Source organism: Mugil cephalus, chromosome 9, assembly GCF_022458985.1.
Source record: "Mugil cephalus isolate CIBA_MC_2020 chromosome 9, CIBA_Mcephalus_1.1, whole genome shotgun sequence".
In the NCBI taxonomy this organism is placed as follows: Eukaryota; Metazoa; Chordata; class Actinopteri; order Mugiliformes; family Mugilidae; genus Mugil; species Mugil cephalus.
Window position 1 is genome coordinate 14,896,222 of NC_061778.1, and position 18,819 is coordinate 14,915,040.

Sequence of the window (18,819 nt, forward strand, 5' to 3'; positions counted from 1 at the left end):
TGATAGGCTACACTAGTGGAAGCAATAGATTTTGCTGTATCTGACATCACGGTTATAGCAATAATGGAGTAATTCTGACATATGTGTTTGAACTGAATACTGTATGTAAATATGGACAACAAATTCCCACTTCCTTGCATTGGCTAAACTGACGCTTTTTTCCAGAGGATACGCACAGCTCCATCTTATGAGTTTGGAGCCAAAGTCTGCACAGTATGGTCCAAAAGTGGAGCCACAATATCAATGACTGTTGGATAATACACTGTACTTATTTACTTATTTTCCAATTCTCATGGTCCTACAGGATCACTTCACCAAGGATATGGCAGGCAACCTATGGTCATTATGATGTCACACTTGTTTATATGAGAGAAACTGTGAAAAACTGACACTCGAGTATGTATCAGCATTATACTGACTACATAAAATGACAGAAACCACCCTTGAAAAAACTTAATTTGACCTGTACTTTAGTGTTATAGTTCGGCCCATCCAGTAACATGTAGGAGGTGGAGCTTATGACCTGTACTGCAGCCAGTCACCAGGGGGAGCTCTACTGGCTGTGGTTTCATTGTTGAAGAGCTGTCCCAGCATCCATTGTTATACAATCTATGGCACAGGTCTTCAACAGGGGGTCCGTGACTTCTAGGAGGTGCATGGAGGCACTGCAGTGAGGTCGGAAAATCTTCGGCTGATTAGACATTTTTTTATGTATATATTTATATTTTCCCCCACAAATTTAATTTTCTTTAAATACACATTGACATGAATCCAAATGAATCCAAAATGATAATAATAATGTATATTTATAAATAACACTAGGACACATATAATATGTAGGGGGTCCCAACTCCCTACTACTACTCAGTTTCCATCAGGGTCCTTGGCCTGAAAAACGTTGAAGACCCCTGGTCTATGGTTTGAACTAGAAACTGAGAAGATAGAATAAGAATCAATCACTTCCGAGAAAAATGCTTTGACCACCATAGAAAATGACACCACAGTTCGTCTTGACTGGACTGGTTCTTTGGGTTTGAGGCTTAGGAAACCGGTGCTGTCCCATCTGTGGTTTTGATATTTTCGTTAATTACACCAGTTTCACCAGAATGGTCTTGACAGGCCTTGACTGCATATTTTTCTCTTGACATATACTCCAACACATACATTAAGAAATATACAACATATGGACACACAGACCGGGTTAAAAACTTGATTTGCATTGGAGGGGAGTTTTAAATAATGGGCAGACAGAAACAGAGCCATAGAGACATACACTGAGAGACAGAGTGAAATACAATTAGCTTAGTGTGCTGCTGTAAGGAAGAAATCTGAGGAGGAATGTATAAATAAATTATGGATCATGTTACCGTGAGGTATACTGCTGGATCCTCTGCACACCAAAGGCATTATTGCTGAACTGAATTACGTTCACTACAGTCTAACTTCGCCTCAGGTCAGGGAAAGAACAAAATCCCTGGAGCTGTTAGGTTTGAGACAAAACAAAAACAACGCCAAATCCGATGCTTTCCTCCTGTCCCAGTCCATTAAAAACTTAATTAAAAATTTAACAATTAAATAAAAATTCAACTGAACTGTTCAGCAGACAAACTGAAATAAAAGAACTGCAGATAGCTCAGACTGAACAGACACACACAGTAAATGAAAGTACGAGGGTGACAGTCAAAAACACATGAAGAGCACAACTGAAGTCATCCCATTTTCACTTTAAATCCACTGGCACACGCATGCCCTTACAACGTAGTAAGGTTGCCCACTAACAATTGGCTCCATTGACACTCACTGATGTTTTTCACTCACAAGAAAAAATTCAATTTCCAGTCTAAACATAGACCTAGGTCATAGAAATAAATCTTCTCACAACTTAATGGCCAGAAGGAAACCAGGCTTGAGTTGAATTTACTGCCGAGGTTCACTGAGTGCAGACTCATTTTGGTGAGAATGATATACAAATGCCTGATATAATGACATCTTTGAGCTGTCACGCACACAATTTCAGACTCGTTCCACCCTTGTTTTTCAGAAATCACTATCACTTCACTCTCTACAGAATGGTTTCCGTCTACACTGTTTCAGAAGCTGGCAGTCGTCGGATTTTAAAGCAATACAAACTTCTCTTCTGGGATTGTCATGGGAGCCTCCGGGGGCCCACAAATAAAGCGCAGTAGGTGGAATCGATCAGGAGAAGAGCTCTAATAAAGTCGCTTCAGACTCGTGCTTTTAGATAGATATAAACCATAATCAAGTACATTAAAGTAAATACAAGAATGCTAGGTAGATACGATAGCAATGGAACAACTTATGGCTCTCCACAGAAACAATACGAAAGACTGACAAATTTGTGGGTAAGTAGTGGTGGATGTTCACATTAACATAACATCAGACTGGAGCTGGCTGTGCTTAGTTTTTCCTTCTGTTTTTGGAGGCCTGTGTCAAATCACTACTTTGTAACGTAACTTACTTCTCTCTGTCTATTACTTTCATTTTCAGTCGTTAACTGGTAAGATTTGGTTAGGTTTAATATCATGTTAATATCATGATTATTAGGTTCCACAGTGTTAAGCACATGTTATAAGGCAGAGGTCTTCAATGTGTTTTTAGGCCAAGGACCCCCAAACTGATGGAAAGATTAAGTAGGGACCCCCTACATAATGTATGTGTTATTTGTAAATATACATTATTATTATCATTTTGCATTTATCCCTTATCCCTTTACTAAACTATGTTGGATTCATGTTAAAGTGTATAGAAATAAATTAAAAAAATTTGGGGGAAAAAAAATAAAAAATATATACAAAAAATGTCTAATCAACCAAAGACTTTGCGACCCCCTTGCAGTGTCTCTGTGGACCCCCTACGGGTCACGGACCCCCTGTTGAAGACCTATGTTATAAGGCAAATGTCTGCCATTTTCTAGCTGCGTAGGGATGTTCATGGGAGAATTTACAAGCACTTATACACACAACTGCAAATACTTAACACTGTCACTTCACTCGCCAAAAATGTCTTTTTCTGATGAGGACGGGCTTCAAATACCTTTATCACCACACAAATATCTATATAAATAGAGCATATAGTGGATATAGTGGATATACAGATAGAATGACTCACATCAGATAAAATTCTGCACCATTTAATATGACATGCAGCGCAAACCTCAGGTCACATAACCCTTCTGCTGAATTCAAATAAATCTGTATTGGAAGTCTGTTTCCCTGCAGGAGCAGATATACAGCAGATACAGAGCTTGTAAAAGGAAACTCCTCTTTAGCAAAGTGATACGCTGAGCTGAATCTGGCACACGGATACAAGGCTAGCACTCCCTTCATGCTTAAGTTCACGGAAAGGGGAGCTGCTTTTTGACTGTTGCAAATATTGCGTTGCCAACAAGAGCAGCGCCACATTCTGCCCAGGTTACACTGTGAATTTCACTATTCTCTTTATTAAATTTTGACAAAAGATGACTTACACACTGTTTGTTTGCTGGCATTGTCGAATAACCACGCAGAGAAAATATAGCGTATGTAAATTATCTTAATCTTACTCCGGCATCTAGTCTTGTCTCGCTGCCAAGCTTCTGATATAAATACCTTTATGTTTGTCCCTCTCAGTAGGGCAATCACAGTTAATCTAGGAGACTTTTTAAATAAATTTCAATCTCTATTGGCCTAAAAACCTGTGCATCCTGTCCATGTATATAACGGCTTCATCATCACCACTGTGTTTTTCTTTCATAAACCCTTTTTATTTCTTAAGTGGATGACATTATCCACTGCTCTAGTTTAAAAACTGCTCGCGGCAGAAAAGGTTGCTTGCGTTGAATGCAGTATCAGTTGGGATAAACTGTTGTAAACTTGAGATTTTTCTAGTAATTGAAAGATTTTGGGGAAACTGCACCGTCCATGAAGCAGCCTCAGAGGTGTCTCACAAACCTTCATGTCGCATGAGAAAGAATCACCACCCACAAATTTGTCGATAAATCCCAATTATATGTGCGCGTCGCAAGCCTGAATGTAAGCCTCGGTGAATGCACTTAGCAAAAAAGGAGGATCTACATGCCACGCTGGAGAGCATTCAGTGAATTAATTAAAAGTTGAAAGGGGCCACGTAGAAAGAGAGCACCAGAAAAGGACGTAGAGATAGAGGCTGGCTGCTAGAAAAGCGAAGACGCAGAAGAGAATTTGACAGAGGATTAGATCTGTCCGAGAGAAAAGAGCTAGAAGGAGGAGGTAGATAGCGTGTGCGTTCTGCCGCCATAACCTGAACCTGAACCACTCACAGCTCTTGCAGTCTGTGTCTCCGTGACACGTAGTTACATTTCTGGGGAGGTGCATGTCAGGCTACGGCATTAAGGTCTGCTTAGGGGCAGAGGTATGAACTGTGCCTAATAAATCTTGCTATGAGTCTGCCACTTCATGTCTGATCAAAACCAACTGGCAACCGTTTCTCGCAAAAACTGAAACATACCTGTTGCAAGGTGGTTGCTCATTCCTGCTAACCTTTGACACAGTCTACGGTCGGGGGCTTCAAACAAACCAGAAGTTTGAGGTAGAAAATGGCAGGAGGCAGGCTAACAAAGCTCACGACGGTGAAAGGAAAGGTTGTGAGGAGAAGGGGGTGGGAGGGTTTGGGGGGGGGGGATGAACTAGGAAAGATTGAATGAAACAGTGAAAGACCAAATTCGCCTGTTAAATTGCACCGTAATGAGGTCCGGGGTAAGTCGAGTGTTGAGAAACGGACCGCAGGATACACTGTATGATGTGTCTCTGTGACCGTGGTTCACTCGAGCAGTGTGTGTGTGTGTGTGTGTGTGTGTGTAAATGGAAGCCTTTTTATTAGTGAAGGCTGATTGGGTCGTACTGCAGGTTTAGATCAGCCAACCCCCTCATTATCTCTGCACAGGCACACACGCCAGCATGGGACGGGTAAACAGATAAATGAGTGAGCACTGACCACTGTGCCGCAGAGAAAAGGCAAAGTGGAGCAGGTGGGAGGGAGGGAGGGAGCGAAGGGAGGGAGCAAAGGGAGGGGAGTCAGATACAGTGGTGGGTGGTAGGTAGGTAGAAATTACAACCACGACACGGAGGGAACACAGAAAATAAAAAAAAATAAAAAAAAAAGTACAAGAAAAGCCGACGAGGAAGCGGCAATACGGGGTGAGGGCGAATGAAGCGTATTAAAATTAAGTTTAAATTTAGGCTGTAATTGTAGGACGACTTCAGATGGATCAGAAAATGTGGAAAGCCCAAATGAGGAGGTAATGGATAGAGAAGGGAGCAAACGAACGCGGGGCGGGCAATTTTGAGGAGGCAGCCGTCAAATGAGGGGGAAATGGAGTGAGAAAGTGAAAGTCGCAGAAGGGGAGGGGAAACAGATGGAGAAAAGACACGACAGTGAAGGCGGAGGCAGTTTGGAGGGAGCAGACGTCTCAAGGTCAAACCGGCTGTTTATTGAAATCGAGGCGAATGCGCATCCTTCACCGAGCAATTACGGGGCTGTCCCGGACACATGTGACAATCGCATTGTGTTTAATTATGGCCGACGTAGTGCTCTGATGATGAGGGCAACCCGGGTCAAAATTTGGGCTGCGTTTAGAAAACTGCTGCCAAATCCTCGGTGTCAACCGTGGTGATGTGCGCCTGTAAGCCAACCAACCGCAATATAAAACACAGTGGTGCAGAATACACTGGCAACATGTTTGCACTGGTGATGCTTCCAGCGGTAATGTCGGCCCGTTGGTTATTTGGTCAGTCTGGTCCACAGCTCCGATCCCCGGTTGAAGCATTTTAACGACTCCTTCGGCCAAGCAATTTGGCATCGATCGGGGTCCTCAGATGGCGAGAATGTTTTTCCCGGAAAACCGGTCGGTTTTTGTGAAACGTCTTGAGGCAGTTTGTTATTGTTATTGACGCTATATAAATAAAATTGAATTGAAAATTGAATCGCACCCTGCTCACTCCCTGTTTACAACCCATCAGGTCGCAGGTTCAGGTCCATGAGGATCGAAAACACCAGACACCTGAACGGTTGTTTCCCCGCAGGCCATCTCTGTCCTGAACAAACCTGTACACCCCACCGTTCCCTGAGACACGTAAAAAAGGAGCACACAACAGTCCAAAAGGCCTTTGAAGAAGAACGCCTTTTTGATTACCATAACCTGGATGCCTGTAATTATTACGGTCATTGCATCACACACACATTTCCGGTTTTTGTTTTGTTCTTGTTTCTTGCTAAGCTAACCTTTGTTTAATGCTACGTGGTGCTGATACACCAGGTGTAATTCCTGTGTGCGTTGTACATGTGGCCAATAAAGAGATTCTGATTCCTTGGCTCATCCGCTGCCTTTTCCTCCGGCGCCACAACACGAATCCATACGCAGCAAAATATCAGCGCGCTCCGGACGGTTATCTTTTATTCAGGCGGCGTTGTCAAAACATAAGCAGCTTATTCTCTTTTTTTCTGTTTACAGCGTAACGCCGCAACTCAGCAGGTGTTCAAGGCACAATTTGACACACTCCGAAAACTGATGCTGCAGAGTCACGGTGACACAGATCATGACTCAAGATTTTATTAGGCCCATCTCGCGCAATGTGACATGCACTGAGCCAGCGAGATTGCCGTTATCACGCGGTGTTGCCTTAAGATGAAAGACGGAGGGGGGAGGGGGGAGGGAGGGATGAAAGAAATAAAAGTAGTTGAGGCGGGGCCGGAGGTGCACCATAAACTTGCCGGTTTATGGCGAGACACTGAAGAAATTGGGATGGAAGGAGCGGGGATGATGGTAAAAATAAAGATGGGGCGAAGGGTGTGAAGGAGAAATTGAGAGAGAGAGAGGGGGAGAGACGGTAGATGAAGAGAGCCAGACGCGGTGCTATATTGAGAGACGAACGCCGGGAGGAAGAAGACAGTGACGGGAGTGATAGAGAGGCATGGTGAGAACGAGGGAGACAGGTGGAGGTGGGGACGCGGTAGCGAGGGAAGGGCACGGGCAGAGGGAGAGAAAGGAGAGAGCGATGGAGAGGTCAGTGTTAACCGCTGTGGTCCGGCTTTCTCCCTGAGACCTATCACAACCTATCAGCTCACTGATGAGACACACACACACACTAAACACAGCCCCTCCCTGGTGGTGTGGACAAGCTAAATAGAGAGAAATAGCCGCGCTGTAAGTGGTTGGGAGATGGGAAGAGGGGACGCGGATGAAGAAATAGTTTCAGACAAGAGAAGCTGGCAAAACATCATACCCCGGTGAGTGTGTGTGACGGAATCCTTTTGACCAACGCAAGGAAGCACCACTTTGCGCACAATCTGCAACGTGTCTGACTGTGAAGCGGCCACCATTAAGCAATTGACCTAAACTTCAAAAAAGCAGCCGCGCGCTGTCAAATCACAGGATTGAACCCACTTCAAAAGACGGAGCGTCTGTATTTCTGTTATCTTGCATTTGCATTTGGGCCGAGCACTCGGAAGCACTCGCGCTTGATTCAATAAACGCATAAAGGATAACTTCGCACGCGGAAGAAATTCCGAAGTGCCTTTCCGTAAAACTGGTGAAAAGAGTTATTGAAACACTGATGAAGCGGAGATCTTCCTCGGCTCGGATCGGTTCTGAAAGCCTTTTGTTCCCTAATCCGCAGCAGATATTGTTAGATGCTGCCAGGTAAATAATACCTTTTTCTACGCTGCATCGCCAATATTTTTTTGCGTAAGCCGTCTTCCGACCCGAGATACCTAACATGACACCCTCAGTGGTTATTTTCTCAGCTGAAGGAAAAACAACATGTAATTGTCACCGGCTCAGTTGTGCTATCAAAGAAGAAGTCTGGAGGTGTGGGAATTCCCTTTCAAGGTAGCAAACATTTTATTTTGCCGTGCGATAGCGTCGTGGCGTGCCGTATTCTCTGTGATGTTAAAGCCTCCTCCTGTGAGGGGAAAATGGAGGGTGGGCGAGACTGTGTGACAGGAGGAGAAGAAAAGGGGCAGAGGAGGGAGGGCGCCACAAGCAGCTGTCAGTCATCATCATCCACGCGGCGGAGTCGGGGCCCGGAGGCCGGACAGAGCGATTATACTCCTGACATCGCCGGCCACCTGCACACAAGTACGGCGCAGCGTTGGTGCGTTTATATGCAGAACGCCGAATTGGGTAATTTGCACGAGCCTGCAAACTGAAATTACAATTAGTGTTGGCTATTGGTGTTTGAGCTCTACGTGACGAAACTTAACACACGTCAGGTACCGTTGTGTCGCTTGATGATTCCATAGAGCGTTTACTTGGGATGGCTTAAATTCAAACGCTGTTTTAGGGGGTTACTCTTTTCGGAGTTAATTCGGCTTCTCTTCATCCGACCGGCTCTCGGGCAGTCAACTTGATTGACACCGAACCCCCCACGATACCCGAGACAGACAGCGGCGCGGGGTGCCCATTTATGTGCCGTAAAGTCTTCCTCCGGAGTTATGCGACTCTGTTTATCAGCCCCCACCCTCCCCCAGTCCTCGCCTCTACCCTCCATTTATTACTTTTTATCAGTTCCTCTCTCGTCATTCTTCTCTTGCAGCCATCTCTTAGAATCAAATTAAAATGAGGATCCACTCATTTCCACGACTCTACCAGGCGTTCTTTTATTAATTAGGCATCAGGCTTATTTATTTATTTATTTTTATTTTTTTGGTTTTAGTCATCCTTCTTTATTATTATTATTGAAATACAATGTCCTTATCATGATTGCGCTGCAGTGAAAAATGCAGAGCAGGTCAAATGTTTGAATAGCCCTGCTCATTCAGTGTTTTTTCAAAACTGTGAAGGAGCACGAATAGAACATCTACACCAGAATTTACCGATCAGCCACAACATTAAAACCACCGACAGGTGAAACAAATAACATTGACCGTCTTGTGACAATTCAATTTTGCTGGGAAGCTTTTGAACCTGGTATGGATGTTACTTAGAGATGTACCACCCACCTAGACCAGACCAGACCAGACACCCCATCCCATATGGTCTTGATGGTAGCAGCCATCCCCAGCAGGATGCAGCCTGACACGGACACACACGCAAATAGGGTTTGGGAACAACTCAAGAAACATGAAAAACAGCAAAAGGTGTTGATCTGGCGTCCAAATTTACTAGAAATGTCTGTGGGATGCACTGGAACAAACATGATCCACAGAGGCCCCTCCTCTCTACCCATAGGACCTAAAGTCCCCCACTAACAACATCCTGTTGCCAGACACCACAGGACGCCCTCAGAAGACCCATGTCCATTCTCTGATGAGCCTGCACAATATGAGGACGGTGGTCATAATGTTCTGCCTGACCGGTTTATGTTTCATGTTTTGGATTCTTCAAAGTAGGAATGAACCTTTCCCTTTGAAGACAGCTTTGCACAACCTTGGCATTCTCTCCACCGGTTTGGAGTTAACAGGTACTCCTTGTTAAGAGTGAATTGTAGAATTTCTCGTCTCCTTAACGTATTTGACACCATCAGTCGCGTTGAGCTACACAGGGAAAAGTAAAGAGTCATGACAGTCCATCATCACTTTAACACACGATGGTCTGTCATTGCCAAAGCAATTCTGGGGACCGATTCTCAAGGATGGCTGCGACAAATCATCAAACTCTACGATGAAAACTGGAGAGGAAGACCCAGAGTCATCTTCTGCTGCAGTGGATACGTTTCTTCGAGTTCCCAGCCAGATTACAGCCTACAACAATGCTACAGGTGGAAAACACATCTGAACATCCACTGTTCAGAGGAGATCATGTGATTCAGAGCTTCCTGCTGAAACTGCTGCAAAGCCACTACTTCTAACAATCTAAAAAAAAAACTGAATGAGAGGTTGCGTTTAAACTTCAAACATATTATTCAAATATGCCCAGTCGCAGCCTCAAGTCGTATTTGCCACCAGAAATAATCTCATCATTTTATTTTGTTCTACATTTCATTTAATTTCCAGGGACAGTCAACAGACTGACTCACTATCCGCGCTGCTGCCGCACATCCAGAAATGGCGCGCAGTAAATTGAAACATCAAACGAATCGGTCGATCCTGCAGCGTTACTGAAGGGCTCTATTTAAACACCAGCACAAAAGCAGAAACCGACTAACAAATGAAACATCTGATAACAAAAGGGGGTCGGCAGTGAAGTCTGACTGGCGCAAATACGTCGGCTGAACGGGCGCGACGCTATCGGGCTGTTCATAGCACTGTACGGGGATGCACACGTTTACCAACAGCGTAGGGAGCTTATTTGAGTGCGAGGCAGATTCCTGAAGAAAGCGCCAAAGCGCACTTAATGTCAACTTATCGTCGGTGATGTGAAGCATAAATATTTGGAGATGCATCTGCGTGGTTACATTATAGACTAAGGACTGTGTTGAAATAGATTCATGCCTCCCCTCTCATCGAATCTTTAATCCCTCGCACAGCTGGGGCACCTTGTGTGTGCTTTGTGGGTGAATTTAGCAGCATTCGCGTGTGCCAGTTTCCATGAGAATATGTGCCTCTGTGTCTGCGTGAGCCCTCCTGACAACACGCTGTATATTTAGCAGTTAATTTTGAGTTCAGGATGCGGCAGTGTGAAGTGCATATTGGAGAGGAAAGGTTTATATGTTGAACTGTATCTACTTGGCGAGGTCTGTTTTCTGGGGTGCGTTTCTGACTTGGTGAGACACGGATGAATTCCTGTCAATCCCTTGTCATTATGGAGACGTCAGTCTTGTTTTTACGTAATAGAAGACAACATTGCAATCATACCCCAAGCTGATCTATGCTATTCCTATAAATATATATACATATATATGTGCGTGTGCCTTTATTAGCAGCTTTATGTGTGAACAAAATACAAACACCATTTTTTATTGTTTTATTTTTCTTTTGCCCTGAGGGGTTCTGACACAATCAGTGAGACTCAGTTCCTATTTATATTAGAGCCTCCGGTAAGTTTGTTTCATTAAAAATAGATAAGGCATATACCAGAAATCAGAATTTCTTATGCGCCAACAGTGATTTTGTAGAGGTGGATAAATAATTGGGCGGTTAAGCCGTGTAAGGTGACCCCCCCCACCCAACAATGGCTACATCTGCATGAACACTAGTATTCCCCCAATAAGCCGAACGGCGTCCTAATCAGAACAGGAGTGGCTGAACAGAAAAGTAATAACCATATTATGTGCCATACAGGAGTCCATACAGAACCATGGCGATAGTGAAACTCTGGTTGCCAATCAATTAGTAGTTTAAATGTGATTTTGGGAAATAAAGTTGGGGAAACATATTCTTCCACTTCTTTGCCTCTTATATTTCGGGCACATTTTAATGCGTTGTTGTGGGCAAAACCTACCATATCAAAAAACCTTTGCTTTAGGCCATAGTTCACTTACAGGCGGACCACAGTCAGGCCCGTAAGCCGTCTCATATGGACCCAGACCGACAGCCGAAGCAGAAGGTTATGATTTAAAATCTGATGGGGTGCTTCTGTTTTAACTGATGCCGTCTGCAGGCAAGTTAGGCCACCCCACCTGTTACAAATCAGCCAGTCACATGGGTGCATTTCACGCAGTAAACATCGCAATACTATGAACACATAAAAGAGCTACACACGAAAAGGTGGTAGAAAGAAAAATAAAGGTAAGGATACGTGTAGAGAAAACAAAGGGATATAAACCACTGTGCTAGATGAGAAAATGACGAGTGGGGAAATTCTGGTATTAGGGTCTGCACACGCATATATCAGCCCGACTTTTGAATTAGTTTGCGAATAAAAAAACAAAACGAAGGAAAAAATAATGAAATACATGCATTTGCATTAACTAGTTTGAGGCAACTAGGCTGTGTCGTCGTTTTCTAATCAATGCTCCAAATGCGCATAAATACGAGTTAATGGAAACACTGCGAGGTCATTTTACACTTCAGCAAGTACGTCTGCATTTTCGCCATTGTTGTCGCACATACTTCGCTCTCAGTTATTCTTATTTGACTAGAAATGATGTATTAAACAAGATGGCGAGTTCCTTTGGTTATTTTGGTTCAGCTGTCAGCGCATAACAGGCCAGAAAATATCGAACCGCGCGATCCTTCATTAACCAGCGAATCAAGACCGCTCCCATATGTGTCGCAGTGTGTGCATTCGCATGTGTGCGCTCGTAAGCACGGGGGGGTTCTCGAGTGCGCTGGGCCCATATGTGTGAGCATGGCCAGTGACACAACATGAGAGCGAGGGATCAAATGTTACGCTGTGTCCAGATCACTGTGCGCTTTGTTGAACACCACTACACACACACACGCGGCCGCACACACAAAACACCACTTACACTGCGTGATGTACGCATGTGTAATGTTAAAAGACGTGCTGTCGGAACAGAGCTTTTAGAGGTCACCGCGGCGGCATTTATTCGTATGAAAAGCTCACAGATTGCGGTGTATTTATTTTTTTTTTGCACTTCACAAACCTACTCTGCAATTTTCACTTTATTAGATTCAATAATGTTTTTGCATTTGGCAGATACCTTCATCACACTCTGCTGGTGCTTGTGTTTTTGACTAATGGACTTCAGTGCGTTTGATTATGCTTTTTACAGCCTCTATTTCGCCGCTATTTCGCTGGTTTTAGCAGGAGAAGCCGCATGATAGGTTACGGGCAGGTTTCATTACAGAAACTAGTTATTGAATTCCACGTTTTAGCGATTTAAATTGAATATTTTGAAACGTGTAGGTTGAAAAACACATCATGTGGTCCCGTGTGCTGAGTTCTCCTTGCTTTAGCTGCTAACTTGCCTTTTAATTTAAAAAGAAATGATGGGCTTATTATTAAAACTTAAATGATCTTGTAAAGTGAATCTAGTTTTGATAAACACCAAATCAGGTGTAATGAGGTCACTTACAATATTTCTCATGAGGAAAGCAGCTCCAGCAATTTGTGGATTAAATGGATTCTGTGATTAGTGAACAAGTGGTAGCCACGGTAACAGTTTTTCTTCGTTCTCTCTGCATCGTACCCCGCATTTGGTCTTTAGCAGAAAGTCCCCCAAGAATTCTCTGGCATTACCTTAGGATGCGAACTACGGTCGCCACAACTAAATTTACTCAGCCAGAGAAGTAGATTAGGTGCACACATTAAAATTAATCCTGAAATTAATTGAGCGTACACACACTCTGCTTCCTAGAATCTCAAAATTATTTGTTCATTACCATGTGTCAGGAGAAGAAAAAAAATTAGCCTTTGTTTTGGGGTCTGCTCAGAGCTACGGAGTCACAGGACTCAAATTAGGAATTGTCTTGTTGAATATTATACTTTCCCTCCTCGTCTAATGCTTTTAAAGAGGCACACGATTTTTAAAACTGAATGCCGAGACACAGAAAAGCAACAGTTACAGAAGCGTCTTAGAGGAAAAGGAGCTTCTTTCTTGGCTCGGTTTAAGCACGGCCACAGGAAGAGAGGGCATCTCCGCAGTATTTCATTCCTCCATAGATCTCGGCGAATTAGTCCAGCATCTTTACCTCACACTCCACATAATTACCTCAGACCAGTTACACTGATGTGCTCTGTCACTAAAGTGGTTCAAGTGATGAGGGAGTAATGGGACGGAGGCAAGTGTGTGCCCGTGCTTCAGTTTCTGTACGACTGTGTGTTTATGTTGTGTCGGTCGGACGGACGGTGGGGGGGTGGAGAGGGGCAGAGCAGATGGGTTTATAATGAGGAAACAGAACGATTCTGGTAATGATGACCAGATAATTATGCGGCATCTGGGGGAGGACGGAGGAGAGTGGAATAAGAGGTGGATTAAAAAAAGAAATGGATGAGAGAAAGAAGGAGAAGAAAGGTGAATGACACACAGTATTGAATAATAAATAAATGTATAGTGTGTTCAAGGCCTGCAAGGGGTTCAACTGATGCTCTGAGCCCACTACTAGCATGTTACGCCAAAGCTGACAAAAATCAAAGAAGAAGATGATCCAGAATGACCAGACCTCCACAAAGCAGACTTGCTAAGTAGTTTACTATGGACAATCAAGTCAGTCACACAGAAATTGTAAATTCTGCAGTATGGCTGTTTGCCGAGGTGGTAGTAGAATATCATAATTCAGTACGACCAACTTCACCACCAAAAAAATCACAGCACACACCGAGTACACTCAGGAAAAGGTTGCATCAAAACAACAACCAACACTGAAAGCTGCATTTAAAAAAAAAAAAAAAAAGAAACGTTTCTTTGAGACAGCATCAAGAAGAACAATGTTCCGGAGAGGGTTGCTGAGTTTACGGTGTTGGATCACCAGCCTATTTCTGTAGCAGAGAACACAGGTTTTTACCATCTGCTGTATCTTCTGGAGCCAAGGGGAGCTACCATCTCCTCGCTACATTAGCTTTGACAGCCATATTTATTGCAGTTAATACAGCTGCACGGTGCACACAGGATCTAGGAGAATTCAGGAAAGATGAACCTCCATGACTCTTCAGAGCAAGAGATTTTATTTATTTAAGATCATACTGGTCGATACTGAATTCTAGCAAATCGATATCTGGGAGGCAAAAAGCTTGATCAGGTCATCCCTAGTAGAAACCAAAGTTATTGACTATGTTTCCTTGCAATAAACTCGGATGAGCTGAACATGAGCTGAATCCGGTTTTGTACTGTATCTCACCCTAAGTAATTTTTGCCTATATTCGCTACAACCAATATTCCATGGTCTCTAGTCTCCACGTCGCTGCATCTGTTCTACTAGATAATAGGTTGATAATTTCTTGGTTCATCTTTTGAACTCCTCTCCAAGTGAAAACCATCTTATTTTATTCATGCCTTTCACACAGACTGCTTTATCTTAACTCTAAACTATAGCACACTTGACAAAGGCTGGAGGTAGGTGTAAGGCCCCCGCGCCAACTCTATTTAATTCATCAGTTAAATTCAAATCAAACGTTTTATTCGTCCTGTAAGAGACAAGTTTGCAAGCACAAATGAAAATGTGATAATTAAAGAGAAAGAGTTGAAATACACAAGGATGAATGTCAGTTGGCAAGAGAAGCATCGCCACAGCCGCATGTTATGTGAGGCTGAGGTTAAATGAAAATTGAGAGGATTCAGTTATGGGTTGTTTCTCACAGCAGGACGTTCACACTGATGTGTATTACCACTGCCAGAGTCCAACAGAGATAATTTAATTCCTAACATTTTAGAGGTTTCTTTTTCGACAACACGCTTCTCCTAGTTTGAACTGATGCTGCTGCTAGCCAGAGAGTCTACCTAATAATAACAGTGTTTCTCTGCATAATTCATCTCTTTAATCTTTTTTTTTTCTACCAAAGGAAACTACAGTGAACTTGTTAATGCTGTGCAGTTTTAGAAAATGTAATTATTATTGGAACTTCGTGTTCTATCTGACATCTCCTATTGTCAGAATGTTGTGTTATGATTTTTGTATGGTGTGTATTGCAGTCTTCCCTTGGTCACACGCTGCAACATGTTTAGTGTAGCCTGTGAGTTGGGTTTTACTCTGCTACTGGAAAGTCTGCAGTAACAATGCAATGTGTGCATGTATGGTATAGTAGTACATTATAGTAGAGATCAACCGGTAAGGATTTCATTGGGGCCGATACTGATTTTTTTTCCTGATATTTATTTATTTAGCCGATATTTCTCCCTCTCCCTCTTTTTTCTTCTGCCAGTTACATGATAAAAATGACACAAACCAAAAACAAATATCTGTCAAACTCACATAATATTTAACGCTCTTATGCAAAATAAAAATAAACAGGTTTTTACAGGTTTTTTTTAAACAGGTAGAGCACAAGCTGGGGCAATTCTAGGGTCATTCTAGTGGTTGATTGACAACCCTCAGTATTAGTTTACCAGAGAAAGACAGAAAAAAACGTTACTACTGTCCTACTGGACAACAACAACAACAACAGTAAACGTTAGGGCTGCTGCTAATGACTATAATGTGTTGATGCTGAGTGATGAAGTAAACTCTTACTTTTAGGGGCGTTCGAGTCGACACGCCTTTGAGTACAAGCATTTTCTGGCTCTGCACGCACTCTGCTAGTGGGAGGGAGTAATGTATGGGCTGCACGGTCCGCAGCATCTCCAAGAGCATAGGGCTGCCTGTGAATGCGCCTGTCTGTAAATCTTGTGGGGGGAAAAATATATATATATATAATAACAACATACATATGTATGTATGTATATATATATGTATTGGCCGATACCAGTAAAAAATGCAATTATCGGCCGATCTCTACATTATAGTCTCTACTTCATAAAAGTCAGGGACGAGTCTGATTTGGAAACTTTTAGTCATGACAGAGAGCGCAACTTTGAAAACAATTCACTTCATTTTGCTATCTTTTTGATCTCTTCTAAAAAAAAAAAAAAAAAAAAAAAAAAAAAAAACTAACCATGCAGAAACTGACAGCAAGGGAATAGAGTGTCACAAAACTAAAAGTATAATAGTAAAAGTTATGTTCCCACGGGGTGATGCAAATCCAGTCTCTTGGGCAGCAGTCCTGAGAGACGTACTTTCATCTGTGTTTCTATGTGCTGCTGCTTCAGTACATCGACGCCCTCTTAAAATAGTGGTCCTACTCTTTTTTTTTCTTCAGGTTTTTAAACCTAAACTTCATTTGTGCCCAGCAACATAAAAACACATGCAATACACCACACATATCCAACATACCACACGTAGTAGATAAAAGAACTTGCAAAGCACAGTCGAGTGGGAATCAGTTAAAAAAAAACAAAAAAACAATTGGATTAAGAAGTATCTGGCATCCTTTCAAAAACTGCAAAGGGCTAAGATTTGTGGATGAATACAGCATAATAATGGGTTGTTTTGAAGCTCAGTGTGGTCACTCTCGCGGTCGCCATCTTGGTACTTCACTTCTACTGACTTGGCTACACCTAAAATAGACACAGAGGTGGAGTGCAAGTGAAGCTGTGGCAAAGAGGGTGACAACAAGACAGACAGCTAGTGGCCTGTGTGGGCACCTACTTGTCACTCAAAAACAAGACAGTAAAATATAACCCCTGTACAGTTGTTAAAACAATGAGGAAAGTCACTATAGTGACTAAATCAAGTCTGTTTGAGGAACTGGTTCCTTTGGGGGGCACCGCTGTGTTGGCTTCATTTTTCAATATTGAATGTTGCTTCTTGCTTTTTCACAAACTGCCATGAGAGAAAAGAAAGCAAATGTATGTCCATGGATCGGTTGATTACACCGTGTGTCCACTGCATGAAGGCATGGACACACGGCAAAAAAATGTAAAAGTGTTAAAGGAAGTTAGGGAAGATCAAAGTGTTGTGTAAAAGATGTATATTGAGAGGAAAAGAGTGGAGTTCGCCGTCTTCTTGCAGACGCACTGACAGGTGTGGCGTGCGTGTGTTCTGTTATTTGAATCATTTAGACCTTTGAGGTAAATTTTTCACATTGGCCTTTGTTTCTTCTTTCATGTTCAAAGGATATCGCAAGATTGTAAGTCCTTACACGCAAGCGAAGACACCTCACGGATACCCGTTTTTCTGCCTCATTCTCACACACACACACCTTTTCTTGTTGCCTCTTTCATTTCATGCACGCGCATGAAAAAAAAAAAAAGCACATGCATATAGGCGCACGCGGAGCAGGCTGACAGGTCATTTTACCACCGTCTAACAACATAGCGAGAGCAGAGAGCAGACTCTAAATATAGCAGCGAACTGAGCAGAATATCAATGGCTTTTCATACAATCCAGGCGAGCAGGGGTGAATAAGGCAGCGCTTTTACCGGACAGGTTCAAGTCCTGAAGGTGGTTAATGGGGAGCTTCAAATAAGTTTACTACAAAATAAACTTAATTTAATTTATAACAGGTGATGCACAAATGGTGACAAACAAATACACCCTCAGGCTGTTAAAGATGCACTTTGGTCCTTTTGGCTTTGTGGTAGTTCTATCTGCCGCGGCGAATTAAGAGTTGCTGGGAGGCATCAACATCTGTCTTCTGTACTGCCTAGCACTTAGTCTGTCCTTTTAAACTGCAATAATTATTAGCAATTGACCTACCTACCTGAAGTTGACTTCAGATATTAAGTCAACTTTAGTAATTGCCCGTTAAGGAGAAGCAAACGGTGTTTAATTCATTCGCTCTCTTTCATCCCTTAGATTTTATTTCGAGTGCACTTGTCATGTTGTTGTTTCATCCTTCTGTGTCGAGGCTTTGCTGGTTAGCTTTGGTCACATATGCACACTTGACGTTAATTAACGCAGAGTGTTGAATGCAATTTAAAACTGCAGTGCCATGTGCGTGCATTTATGGAGCCGTGGAACACAACAGCATGTGAACAGTTCTTAAACGCATACGGGCGGGTGGTAAACTCCGCGGTATTAAACTCTAGTTCACCGCCTGTAAAATGGGGAAAACGCATGATATCATTCTCCCCTAACACTGTAGTGACATGTCATGGTGAATCTGCTCAGACGCTGCAGAGAGCGTCTCGGCCTGTTGTTCTTTTTCCTTTTGGGCGGCGCTGGAGACGCCTGGAGGACCTGGTTTGAGACTGCTGTGCAAGTTATTCGAAATACATGCGGAACTTGTTAAAACACGGTGGTGTTAAAACTTAAGGAAGTGGCAAGTTGACATTTTAAGAAACTGGCATACTTCTGAATGTTGCCTTTAGCCGTAGGGAGGGATGGGCTGGAAAGCACTATGTCTTAAAATTAGTTGCTAAACAACTTATGTGTGAAGCCTCCGGTTTATACGGTTTATACGTATGTGGCACATCGACAACGCAGCCTACGCACATAACCCTACGTCAGTGCCATTCATACTTG

The 18,819-nt window shown here is 43.0% G+C and overlaps 1 protein-coding gene across 1 annotated transcript in view; it reads left to right on the top strand.

The window, feature by feature from the left end:
* The window catches only part of zgc:172282 (leucine-rich repeat and fibronectin type III domain-containing protein 1-like protein), a 173,843-nt gene that overhangs the window by 56,195 nt on the left and 98,829 nt on the right, over positions 1-18,819 (top strand). The window lies entirely within an intron of this gene.